Genomic DNA, 14,182 nt, shown 5'->3' on the forward strand with positions numbered 1-14,182 from the left:
AAAGGCAAAAACAAACAAAAAACACTTGGAAGAAGAATAACATTGAAGGATGGGTATTACCCAACTTCAAGACTTACTATAAACCTAAAGTGACCAAGACAATATGCTATTAGTGAAATAATAGACACATATGCCAATAAAATAAAATAGAGTCCAGAGATGGATCCACACACATCCTTGAGTGATAGACTCCCTCCTCCAGCAAAATAAAAACTGGCGATTAAGGGACACTGAATCAAAATGACAAAAGAGCCTATGTGTCCTTCTCATCCATTAAATTATAGAAACTTTGCAAATTATAGAAAATATGCTAGACAAACAATAAAAACAATAACTCGCATCAGCATACAATAAATTAAGGCGATTTTTAAAATTAAAAGTAGCTAGAGAAAATATGCAGGAGACGACTCTGGAAGTGCTTTAAAAAAACAAAACAAATGAACAAATAAACAAAAAATGCTAGGAGTCACCAAGTAACAGGAAAATATAAATCCCAAAACAGAAACACCAAACTCAGTAAAGAGAAATATAAATTTCTAGAGAAACAGATTTGAGAGTACAAATTGAAATGAAACATAGAATAAAAATGTAATACTCCTACAACTAGTTTGAAGACAGTGATTGTGTACAATAAAATATCTTGGAATTTACACTTCTGATTGTCATAAATAACTCTAAAGGAGATTAGATGGGGGGGGATGCAAACGAATATAAAAATAGGAAAATAAATCCAAGCCCAGTTAAGGGGGAGGGGGTGCTAACTATTGAGAAGACAGGTGAAAAATCATGCTCCAGGGGTAGGTGGGCTACAGCTTGGCTTTAGAGTTGCCCCACATCCAGAGAAAAGAGAAAATAGGATTCCACTCATGAATTAAAAGAGTTTGTAAGATATAAAGTTAAGTAACATTTAAGAGATTCAGGAGCAGGTCTCATAAGAGAAGCTGAAAGTAAATTTCCCAATGAGTTTTTACAAAGAGGATGTGCTCATTATCATTCCTTAAATTAATGTAACAAGTTTGTTAACAGGAAGGCTGGTTATCCTGTTCCTTGGGGGCAGGCATTATAATAATTTTTGAAAGGGCTTTACATATTTTTCCCTCTTTAATTTTCAGGTAGACTAATGAATTTTAATTTCAAGTGTTGGTTAGAGGGAGATACCAGTGGTTTTCACAGAAATACATAATAAAACATTGCTTAATGTAGCACTTCAGAGGTAAGTGAAACATGGTTCCTCAGTCCCCAGGGTTCAATTAGGAACTCAGGAGACAAGAAAAGGTTCCATCTTTATTAAAGACGATTATTATTATTTTCTCTTCATCAGCAGGAGGGGGACCTCGGTTATGGGTATGGTTGGAAAACATTCACTATTTTGAAATCAAGAATGGTAATAAAATATAAACAGTGATTTTGATGTCTATTTTGAAATACATCAGTGCATATTTAACCACTGAATTCAACATAATGGTATTTATGATATAGCAACAAGGTACAATTACATTTCCTTTCAAAGTACTATTACAAGATAGAAGAAATTTGTTTAATTTTATTGTGTATTATATTTCTAGAAAATCAGGATTTGATGGATTTAGAAGAATTAATAAACCAATCCAGCAATCTCTGCAGATAAAGTAATTCTGATTCCAATAAATGTATTTTTGGCAAATGACTTCTGCTTCCATGATTTGTCAACTTAACGTGGAACAGGCCTATAGCAGGAGAGTATAAGCCTCTTTTGCACTTGTTCCTATCTTTGTAGACCAAGAAAAACAGGCAACATAATATCTAAGAGTAGGTTGGAAAAATATTATGTTTGTGTTGACAGCATATGAATCAACAGAAAATAAAGCAAAAGCAGTAAGGACACACAAAGTTTACTTTTATCTTCAATCATGGAAATGCTTTATGTCTGCTGAAGAAAGAAAACAGCACTATTAGAGTTAACTGAGCATATTAAACTGTAAGCCACAAAGTGACTTCTCATATCATAAACTTAGTTCCAAGGGGTTGCAGTAAGTTTAAATTTAGAGGCACAGCAATGCTAGCATGGATTAATAAGGCATTAGGAGCAGTTTGGATGAAAAATGCTACAGCTGAAAAGCATATGGAGTTGCTTTCTCAACCGCCACTCTTAGATTTAGGGTAATCAAATTGCAGAGGTTTATAGGCCTTAAGATCCTTCATCAACTCATAGTTCTCTATAGCATGTGATATTACCTGGTTGATTGAAAGCGTCCACTCAAAACTTCATTGATATATAATGTGACAAAAATTTCAGTCCAGCCCAGGAAGTTAGATAAAAGGATCTGTCCCTGCAGCAACCCAAAATCCATATGGAGACAAAGACTATATGACAATACAATGAATTAAAACAAGGCTCTACTCTTATTCACTCAATTGAACACATTGTGTGTGACAAACATTATACTTGGCACAAGACAGGGGTATTTCCTGCCCTTGTGGAACACATAATGCATGCTAAATAGCCCAGGGCAATGACTGCACAAAACAATTAAAGAAAACTGAGCCCCCCAAAAGTGGGAAAAACAGAATAATGTACCTCCTGATGAAAGTACATGAGACCACCTAGGCCACCTTTTCCCCAAAATATCAAAACTGAATATAAATAAGTTTTTAGATTTAACTGTAAAGAACAAATACATATTTGTTTTTTCCTTAGAGGAAAAGAGGAATATGCTAAATGTCATTATGAGGGTACAATTAAAAAAAATCAGTGTAGAGGAATTAACAGGGCAAGAAATCCATGATTGTTCAACAAATAAATGGCAAGGCAATAAACAAACAAGCAAAAGAATTCGTGTATAAAAAGATATGTAAGAGAGATACTAATTTGTTGTAATGTATACTTATTTTCTGGTTCATGATTTTTTTTTAAGGTTATTTAATTTTGAGGGGGGGCATGGACAGAGGGAGGGGTAAAGGGAGAAGGAGATAATCCTAAATAGACTCCCCGCTGAGGAGTGGGGAGTCCAATGGATGTGGTGCTCAATCTCATGACTCTGAGATCATGACCTGTGCCAAAACCAAGAGTCAGACACTCAACCGAGTGAGCCACCCAGGCACCCAATCTGGTTCTTGATTTGAATCCTAATTCAAAGAAACAAACTGGGGTGGGAAGAGGGGCAGAGACATAGAAACAATTACTAGGTATTTTACAATACTATAAAAATTATGGAAAATACTATAGGTTTTTGGGATGCCTGGGTGGCTCAGTTGGTTAAGCATCTGCTTCAGCTCAGGTCATGATCTTGGGGTTCTGGGATCCAGCCCTGCATTGGGCTCCATGCTCAGCGGGGAGTCTGATTCTCCCTCTCTCTCTCTGCCTCTGCCCCCTACTTGTGCTCGCTCTCTAATAAATAAATAAAATCTTTTAAAAAATACTATAGATTTTTAGGTATGAGAAATGATACATTTTTTTTAAAAGACCCTTATCCTTTAAAGATATACATTGAAATGTTTATAGGATTTATTTCAAAATAATGAGCTAGGGAGGTGTGGTTATAGGTATAAATGAAATGAAATTGGCCATGAGTTGTAATTTTTGAAGCAAGATTATGGTGGTATATAGGTGGTTATTAATACTATTCTCTTGGGGCACCTGGGTAGCTCAGTCCGTTAAGTGTCTGCCCTTGGCTCAGGTCATGATCTAAGGGTCCTGGATGGAGCTCTGCATCAGGCTCCCTGCTCACTGGGGAGTCTGCTTCTCCTTCTCCTTCTACCCCTCCCCCCAACTCATGCTTGCTCTCTCTCTCTCTCTCTCTCTCAAATAAATAAATAAAATCTTTTAAAAAATACTATTCACTCTTCTATGTTGGAAATTTTCTTACAAAAATTTACTCTTTCTTGATAGTATACGAGAGAAGTAATAATAATATATTACTAGAAGTAATAATATTAAGGGACTTTGATATGTATGAAAGAAGAATATCAACATTAGAATAGAGACTCATGAAAGACTGTTTCAAAAAGATGACATTTATATTAAGAACTTAAAAATAAGTAGGAGTTATCCAGGTCATATGGGGTGGGTGGAGGAAGTGTTTAAGTCAGGGTAACAATATATATGAAAAGCTTTGAAGTGGAGAGAAGTGGATTAACAAGAACAACAAAACCCTCCAAACACACTCAGACTGAAGCAGAATAAAGCACAGTAAAGCAGAAGGTACTGCTACTAAGTCTAGGTATATAGATACAGACTATATCAGTGGGTCTTGGTGCCTTCATTAAATAATATAGACATATTCTTATGAAAAATGGAAAATCATAAATTTTAGCAGAGAAAAATATTAAATATGAAGTATTAAAAGAACACAGTTATAGACTGTTTGTGACCCCCTCTAAAATTCATACCTTGAAACCTCATTCCCAATGTGATGGTGTTAGAAGGTGGGGCCTTTGGCAGGTGATTAAATCATGGAGTGGAGCTCTCATAAATGAGATTACTGCCCTTATAAAAAAAGACCCAGGAGAGATCCTTCACCTCTTGTGCCTTGTGAGGATATAATGAGAACCAGGAAGTAGGCTCTGACCAGACACTGTACCTGCTGGCATCTTGATCTTTTTGTGAGAAATAAATTTCTACTGTTTTTAAGCCACCCATAGTATTCTGTTATAGTAGCCAGAATGGACAAGACAAACACACGTCACCCTTGAAGAATGAGGTGGAAAAGAGAAAGCATAGAGGCAGGAAGAACTACAAAGTTACAGGAAAAATTGCAGTGAGCAATGATGGTGGCCAGGAGTAGGAGGAAGGCAGTATACATATAGAGAATTGGATGGAGGTAAGAAATATTTAAATGGTAAAACAATAAAGACTGTGTGGTGTCCTAGATTAGGGGTGTAAGGGAGAGAGAAGTCAAAAAAGATCCTCAGGCTTCTGAGCAGTGGATAGAAACACTGCAACTGGATAATGTTACTATTCAACAAAGTATATAAGAGAGCCAGTTGGGAGTGAGAAATATGAAAGTTAGTTCTAACTTGTAAAGTTTGAGGTGCTTTGTAACACCAATATAAGCATGCTATAGAGGTCATTTTATATAACAACATGAAGCTCAGAAGTTGGATCTGGTCTGGCAAAATAAATGGAAAAGTCTCATAAAGATGAGATCACCTAGGAAAATTGTAGAAGCAAAAGAGCACCTACACTTATGTCAGGAGGGACCCCAAATTTTAGCATCCTAGGAGATGCCTTCTGTTTCCATATAGAATATAGTAGGTATATCAGACAGCACACGTACCCCTGCAACAACCAGGAGAAGATATATAAATATACACATTTATTTAAAGAAATCAGAATACTGTGTAAACAGTGAGAAGCAAATGAATTGAAAATTCTAGAGACAAGGAAGCCCATCCAAGTTGAATTGGCCATTACTAATCATTTTCTAGACTGGAGCCTTTGCAGAGTTTGATCATGGACTGAGTATCAAGTTTGGTTTACACAGATTTAATAAAATGGGAGGAAAAAAAGAGAGAAAGAACTTGGCACACAAAAGGGCATGAAGTTGAAAACTTGGAGAGCCTTGAATGAGCAGCCAGTTTTTCCATGTGCCTGAGGAGTAGAAAGCATCTTCTAAAAGACAAAAGGAAATCTCTTATGATCTTTCAGTGCTCCATAGGCAAAGCCATACCAGAAGGAGAAAACGTCCTCAAATACACATTTGTTTCTCAATCAGACACTTGTCCTATAGGAGCCTCAAATAATGGAGCTAAAGGGCAAAGGTCAAAACTTCAGAAGGATAGAGCTGAATATCCTTCATTCTTATTTTGGGATAAGGAAATAGGGACATACCAGGATTGGAATGAAAAGTCAGGGAAGACCCTGCTTGAGGAATAGGGACAAACCAGAAGTGAACTACCCTTACTGAAACATAAAACCATAACCTTACCCAGCTCAATCCCATATTGCTAGATGGTTAATGCCACTCACCTTATCTAACTCTGAAATACAAAATAAATGAAATCTAAACCCACTGCATAGATTTAATAGAAAACGTGACAAGCAGAAGATAGGATTATTGAATTCAAGGACAAGTAATAGAAATAACCCAAATTGAAGCTTGGAAAGAAAATGAAAGGTTAAAATAAAACAAAACAAGATCATAAGAGACATGTAGTACACATGAGTAAAATATAAAATCATACATTTACATACATTGAAAATATCTTGTAGTATTTTAAAAGTATTATAAAAAGTAATTTACAAATGAGATAAAATTGTCATTTCCACCAGAATATAATTTATAAACATGGAAAAAATGATGAAATAGAAAATCTGAAGTATTATATTTGATAAATAATTTTATTAATTAAAAAGAAATATTTTTCACACAGAAAACTCAATATATATGTGTGCATATATATATTTGTGTATATATATTGTATATGTATATATATATATACATATACATTATAAACACACATACATACACACATGCAACAAAAGATTTGTATTTAGCATATAAAAAGAACACCTACAAATCTATTAGAATATTCTGACAAGCCACAACGTAAGTGGATAAAAGACGAATAGATGGTTTAAGCATCTGCCTTTGGCTCAGGTCATGATCCCAGGGTCCTGGGATCAAGCCCTGAATCTGGCTCCCTGCTCAGCAGGGAGCCTGCTTCTCCTTCTCCCTCTGCCTGCCACTCCCCCTGCTTGCGCTCTCTCTCGCGGTCTCTGAGAAATAAATAAAGTCTTAAAAAAAAAAAAAAAGACTTGAGCAGGTACTTCATAAAAGAAGATATTTTGATGATGAGTAAGCATAATATTATTGTGATAAACATTTTACTATATATATGTATATGTATATATGTATATGTATATATATATATAATGTTCTCAGTAACATTAACAGGGAAATGCAGACTAAAATCACGAAGAGACACTACTGTACTCCCAACCAGAAGAGCTGAAATTAGAATAACAGAAAATACTTTGTGCTGGTGAGTTATGGAACAATAGGAACTCTCACATAACAATGAGTATAGTGTTAATCAGTACATGCACTTCTGAAAAAGTTAGACTACAGTGAAATACACATATTCTATGACACCGTGATCTCATTCCTACATATCTATCCAAGAGAAAGCAGAGCTCATTTTTAATAAAATATATGCATAGGAACCCAAGAGAAATTATCGCTATGTCCCATAAAAGCTATATGCTAGAACTTCCATTCTGTAATTATCTATAATTAAAAAGTAGAAACAGTATGGATGTCCATAAAGAGATGAACTAACACAATTCATTGTTCCACTGAATTCACACCATGGAACACTGTACAGCCATGCAATAACAAGGATGAATCTCACGGATGTGATTTTGAGCCAAAGAAACAGGATACAAAAGAATTACACAATGTGATTCTATCTAGAGTTGAAAAACAAAACTAATATGTGGTTATAGAGATCAAGATAGGTATTATTTTAGTGGAGCCCTGTGGGAGATCAACAATAGTCTGTTTTTTTTTTTTTTTTAAAGATTTTATTTATTTGAGAGAGAGAATGAGAGAGAGAGCACACGAGAGGGGGGAGCGGGAGAGGGAGAAGCAGACTCCCTGCTGAGCAGGGAGCCCAATGCAGGACTCGATCCCTGGTCTCCAGGATCATGACCTGAGCTGAAGGCAATCGCTTAACCAACTGAGCCACCCAGACGCCCGACAATAGTCTGTTTATCTAGGTTGTAACTGCGTGTCACCTTATAAATGTGGCAAATGTCATGACATTGAACACAAGACTTTTACCTTTTAGTGTATGTGTATTAGTGTGCTAGGGCTGCCATTATAAAATACCCCAGCCTGGATGGCTTAAACAACAAATTTATTTTCTCACAGTTCTAGCCTCAAGAAGTCCAAGATCACGGTGTTGTCAGGGTTGGCTTCTTCTGAGGGTTCTCCCCTTGTCTGGCAGATGGCCGCTTTATCACTGTGTCCTCAGCTGGCCTTTCCTCCAGGCCCACGAACCTGTGTCCAAATTTCCACTTCTTATAAGAACACCAGTCATAGTGGATTAAGTCCTACCCTTATGACCTCACTTTACCTTAATTACCTCTTTAATGCTCTTGTCTCCAAATAATCCCATTCTGAGGTACAGGGACTTAGAACTTCAACATATGACTTTTGAGAGGACGCAGTTTAGTCTACTTCTAAAACTTATAAATCAATAAGAAAATATTTAAATCAAAATAACGTTTAAAAGGCATGTAGAAAAAAGTTGGAAATAAGACTCAAATGGAACCGCTAGAAAGGAGGAAGGCCAAAAGTCTGTGGTATCATAGACTCAAGGAAAAAGTGTTTTTAAAAGGAGATGTGTTTAAATGTCTCAAATGCTCTAGAGAGAGAAATTCAAATGAGGATCTAGAAGTGTCCATTGGCTTTATAAAAAAGGAAGGCCATCATTCACCTTCACAAAAGCAGTTTCACTGGGCTGGAAAGGGTAAAAGACATATGCAAGTGGGTCGAGTGGGGAGTAGATGGTGGAAAAGGAAAATAAGGTGGTGAAGCCTCTTTATTTGGGAGAGGTTCACCTACGAATAAGAAGTGAGTTGGCAGCAGTTGGAGGGAAATAGGGGCTTGAAAGTTGTCATGGTTGTAGCTTTGGCTTTGGTTTCTTTGCTTTTAAAACTGGAGAAGATTTTGCATACTCCGCTGCTGGTGAAATGCAGGTGACAGTGAGCCAGGCGTTGAAGGTCGGGGACAGGGAGGAGACACTTGCTCAAGAGCTGAAAGGAAGTTGGGATCCAGAGTACCGACAAAGCAGCTTGTGTTGGAAGGGATGGTAAGCTCCTGCCCTGTAGAGATGCAATACGGAACGGCTGGAACGGATGTCGTGCGGGGCAGTCTGAGGTTTAGGGGTGGGAAGCTGAGGGCATTTCAACTAGAATCTGATCAAGAGTGGCCAGTCCTTGTGAAGTTTTGTTTGCAAGTGATGACAATGAATGTGTGGTGTTCCCAATCATCCACACTGCATGATTTTCCTCAGCTCTGATCAGTACTTTGGATGCGGCCAGTAGAAGAGGCAGTCAGGGTCCACCTGGTGGTGTAGAAGACCCATTCTACTGGAATAAAGTCATTTGTGCTCACAGGAACTCAAAGTGATACAACCTTATGGACATCATGTATATAGGTTAGCTCTAGTTTATCCAAGAAAAAACTGAAGACCAGATTAACTATACATCTTGCCCACATTCACCCTGCTAATCAAGAGTGAGCTAGAATTTGATTCATTCTGATTCTACAGAACTATCATCTTAACCACTACACTATACTTTAGTGAACAAAAATTATTATTAGTATTCTCAATACAATAACTTTATGTTAAAACATAGTTAACATTTGTAACAAAGAATGCATAATAACAAGAAAGGTTTACATAGTAAAGTTAAACAACAACAACAAAAAATCTCAGCCTCCATAATTAACATTGTCACAACTACATGTAGCCTAGTGCCAGGCACTTAGCAGATACTCTATAAATATATGCTAAGCAAACTGTGTTTAAAACATAGAAAAGACCAAAAGACACATAACAGAATGGTTTAACGTGGTTAATCTTTGGGTAAGGGTGATTATCTCCCTTTCTTTCCTCTACTTACCATATTTTTTAATAGACTTTTATTGGTCAGAGAGAGAGAGGGAGAGTAAAGCAGGGGGAGTGGCAGGGAGAGGGAGAGGGAGAAGGAGGCTCCCCACTGAGCAAGGAGCCCGATACGGGGCTTGATCCCAGGACCCTGGGATCATGACCTGAACCAAAGGCAGACACTTAACTGACTGAGCCACCCAGGCATCCTTATTTACCATATTTTCAATTAATGACGATATAGGGCTTTTAAGAAAACACACACACACACACACACACAAAAGAAAAAAAAAGAAAGAAAGAAAAGAAAAGAAAAAGAAACTGTGAACAGAGTCTTTCCCAATGAAATTGTGCTCCCTTCCATTATTAAACCAGTGTATTCTTGGTGCTATTCTCCACTTCCCATGGCTATCTGCAAGGGATAAATTTCTGCAAGTTGCTGCTGAGAACTCCCTCTCTGGGGTCTGAACACCAAGCTAGGGAGCAGGTCCTGGATCAATGTAATAAATACACCCAGGAGCACTGTTTTCCATGAAGGGCTCCAAGCATGAGAGCATCTACAGGTCTGAACCATCTGGGCAAAAGCCCTAGAACTTAGACATTTTAAAATCTATTACACAAGCAGCCTTGGGAGTATTCAGGCTGTTTCTTATAGGCAGCCTTTTTTTACCTTCCTGAGAAACCTATAATTATATGGGAAACTAAATGAAAATTGTGTGAAGATAGCAGTGAACAAAATCATCTTCCCAGGGGAATGTACATAGTACTCTTAGAAGAGGGAGGGAGGGGAGTTGGGAGAGAGGGAGGACACAGGAGAAGTTTAAGGTATTTTTTCTATCATGGGGGAAATTTGATTTCTATTCCATACATCCAGATGTTTTTGTTATTTCTGGAGCTTTGCAGTGAACTAACCTGTGAATTAACAGAAGAGAATGAATGTTGGCTAAAGTTGAGCAAACAATATGTACTTGCAGAGATTTAGTAGAGTCCTCAACCCTTCCCTCCTGCCTCCTTCCAGCATATACCCATTTCCCTGCAGGGAAATCTCATGTGCACTTTCAGTAGTGTCTTCTTTAAATGTTTATTTATTCTTGATTCCTTAATGTGTCTGTTTGTTAATGCTTGTTCCAATGAATTGCATATCAAGTAGGAATCACTACATTTTTATTACTGATGTCTTGGGGCTTTAAAGAATAACTTCTTGCCACATATGATTTTTACTTCAAGGAAAGAGGATCCTAGTGGAGTGTTTAAGTTGAGAATCCCTTCATATTCAGGTTACCTGTACTCACAGTTGGTGGGTGTTGCCACTTTGCCTTTTCAGAAGCATTCAGTTACCTGTTGTACTTCATTCCAGTCTGATGCCCTCCCAGCACTATGTTGAGGACTGCAATGAGCGTAAGTGATTACCGATGGGAGTGTCAACCTGAGAATGCCTCTATAAAGGACAATTTGGCTATAGCTCTCAAACTTAAAAACAAAGTTTTTGATTTAGCAATTCTGAATACAGGCATGTATTTTACAGAAGCGTTTCCAATGCCCTTGTAGTAGGAGAGATGTAATATATATGTGCTTGGACATTAATTGCATAATTGTAATTATAAAATGTGGGGAACAAATTAGTTTATATAAGACTAGTCAAATAAATTATGATATCTCTATAAAGTGGAATATTCTGCAGCTGTGAAAAAGAATGAGACATTTTACAGGTCTCCTCGTGGTAGTTTCAATAAAAAAGTCAGCTGTAAAACAATGTTGAGTAAAGAAAAAAAAGCACAAGAAAAATATACACACGCTTATACAACACAAAAATAGACATACACACATACATATATCCCTTGTTTTTTTTAAGATTTTATTTATTTATTTGAGAGAGAAAGAGAGAGCGAGCGAGTGAGCACAAAGGGAGAGAGAAGCAGACTCCCCTACTGAGCAGAGAGCCCGATGCTGGGCTTGATCCCAGGAACCTGAGATCATGACATGAGCGGAAGGCAGACACTTAACTGACTGAGCCACCCAGGCACCCCTATATCCCTTATAATACTAGTTACTAAGTGATATTATTTTTTATATATAATTACTAAATGATATTGTTAAATGTACAGAATGCTTTCAGAAAATAAGTAAGAAAGGCAATAGTTACTGCTTTCAAGGAGAAGGACAGGTTAATCTGGGAAAAAAACAGGGAGGGAAGCATACTATTATTCACTTTATTCACTTTGGTGGTTTTGAATTTCAGTCAATGTGCATGTGTTGCCTATTTAATAGTTAATAAACAAAATAATATTAAGATAAAGTATACAATTATTAGATGCCACTTACTATATGTCATAATCCCAAAGAAACTCATATAAAGCTAGGGATTGCCTAGGCCTGTATATCCTGTGTATCATTGGGTCACAGGTAGGATATTTAAGGTGTGGCAACTGATTTAGCTCTTTTATAAACAGGAATCATTTTATTGGCCTTATAAGGTGCTAAGATGCACTTTAGCATCTTATTTGATTGCATTATACATACACACCTACCTACAGAGAGTTTTCTATATAGATGTACATGCATATTCTTTTATGTATGCATGCATATACATAAAATATTCATATTAATGGCAATAATAATGTTGCAAAAGCCACCTTGAATGTGAAATATTCAGAATTAGGTTCTTTATATGTATTGGCTTGATGAAAAGAATGATCGTATCATTGAAAGTCAGAAGGAGAAATCAGATGCTATGATCTAATCACCACCATTCATTTTATATATTGTTTCTGGACTTACTAATAATGGCATACAAGTTTAGGATGAATGGGTATTTCTGTTGGGCTGACCCTTTTGTCATCATTAAATGTTCTCTTTAACTCTGGAATTATTTCTAATCATAAATATTTCCTTTTTTAATAGTATTAATGCAATATGAACTTTCTTTTTGGTTAGTATTTCCCTGATGTTTCTTTTATCTTTCTACATCATTTTATTTTCACCTTTTCCATGACCTTATATTGAAAGGTATTTCTAACTATGAGAGTTATTTTCTTCTTTTTTTAATCTTTTCTATCATTCTTATTTTAATTAGAGAATTTCATCTATTTTTATTTAATTAGTAATATGTTTGGGCTTAGTATACATATTTTTTCATAGTCTTGCCTTCTTTTGAAATAATTATGAATTTTAAAAATCATTCCATTTCCCCTCTAGTAGCTTGCTTGTTATACATTTCCTTAATTCACTTCTACATTTCTTCTTGTCTTGTCAGAGTATATAAAAAGTTATTACTTTTACCACTTCCCCAACAATGAAAAGATTTTATGACCCTTACTTTCAACCTATATTAAAACTCAAAAACCATTATTGCCATTGTTTTAAACAGTCTCTATTTATTTAGATCACTTACAGGCTCCTTTTTTTACCTTGCTTCATCTTTCATCTGTGATTATTTTTCTTCTAGCTAAATGACTTCCTTTGTATTTCTGTTAACGTGAGTTACTCTGATACAGACTACTACATCATAGCCAGAAGCAAAAGTTTTAGCCATTGTTCCTTCATTTTGAATTCAATAAATATTTATTGGATACCCAGATCTTTCTCCAACAAAGAGAGAAGATGGGAGATGAGAAAGAACTGCTTATAGCAGAGCAAGGATAAGAGACCCGTAGCCAACTAATTATATTTAAAGTATAAATAAGTACTAAATAGAGGGATAAGTCCTTTTGGGGAAGTATAAATAGAGGGAGGAGTAATAATAAAAGTCATAGAGGATAGTGATGAGGAGTGTTGACTCTTGTATCTGCAGATCTAGGTTTAAAGTCTAAGTCATCCCTTATAAACTTGGTGACATTAAGTGATAAACAAATAGGGGCACATGGGTGGCTCAGCTGGTTAAGCATCTAACTCTTGGTTTTGGCTCAAGTCATGATCTCATGGGTCGTGAGACAGAGCCCCAGGTCGGGCTCAATGCTTAGTGGGGAGTCTGCTTGAAGTTTCTCTCCCTGTGCCCCTCCCCCCACTCACGTGCATGCTCTCTCTCTCCAAAATAAATAAATCTTAAAAAAAGGGGGGGGGGTTAAACAAATAAAACTTGTCTAGAGTTCCATTCCCATCCCTAAAATAAGAAAAATAGTACTTCACTTTATGGTATGAATATGAGGATTAAGGTAAATAACAATATATCTGACACAGCACAATGTCTGTTACCTAATAGTAGCTCCATAAGTCATGCCGTTATTAAAAATTCAGGAAAGCCTTCAGGAACATTGTATCATTAGGGTTGGCTCTGCAAAATAAGTCAATATTCAATGGAAGACGATCAGAAGTAATAACCTACCTAGTGAAGAATTAGCAAGATCAATGGTCTGAGGTCTGAATGAAATTACCATGTTCAGGGCATAACAAAAAGTTAAGGCTTTGGTGCCCTGAGGTCCCCAGTGGGGTGCAACCCTGGAGGAAGATGTTTTGGAGTCATGAAGGGCCTTGGGTGCTGTGAGAAGGTAATGATGCATGAAATAGGCAGATAATCTGCAGTGGAGATCTGTGCTAAATGGATGATGCATCATTACAGATACTTGTACTGCAACTATACACTTGACCA

This window comes from Mirounga leonina, unplaced genomic scaffold (assembly GCF_011800145.1).
Source record: "Mirounga leonina isolate KUSES-001 unplaced genomic scaffold, KU_Mleo_1.0 Mir_114, whole genome shotgun sequence".
NCBI lineage: Eukaryota > Metazoa > Chordata > Mammalia > Carnivora > Phocidae > Mirounga > Mirounga leonina.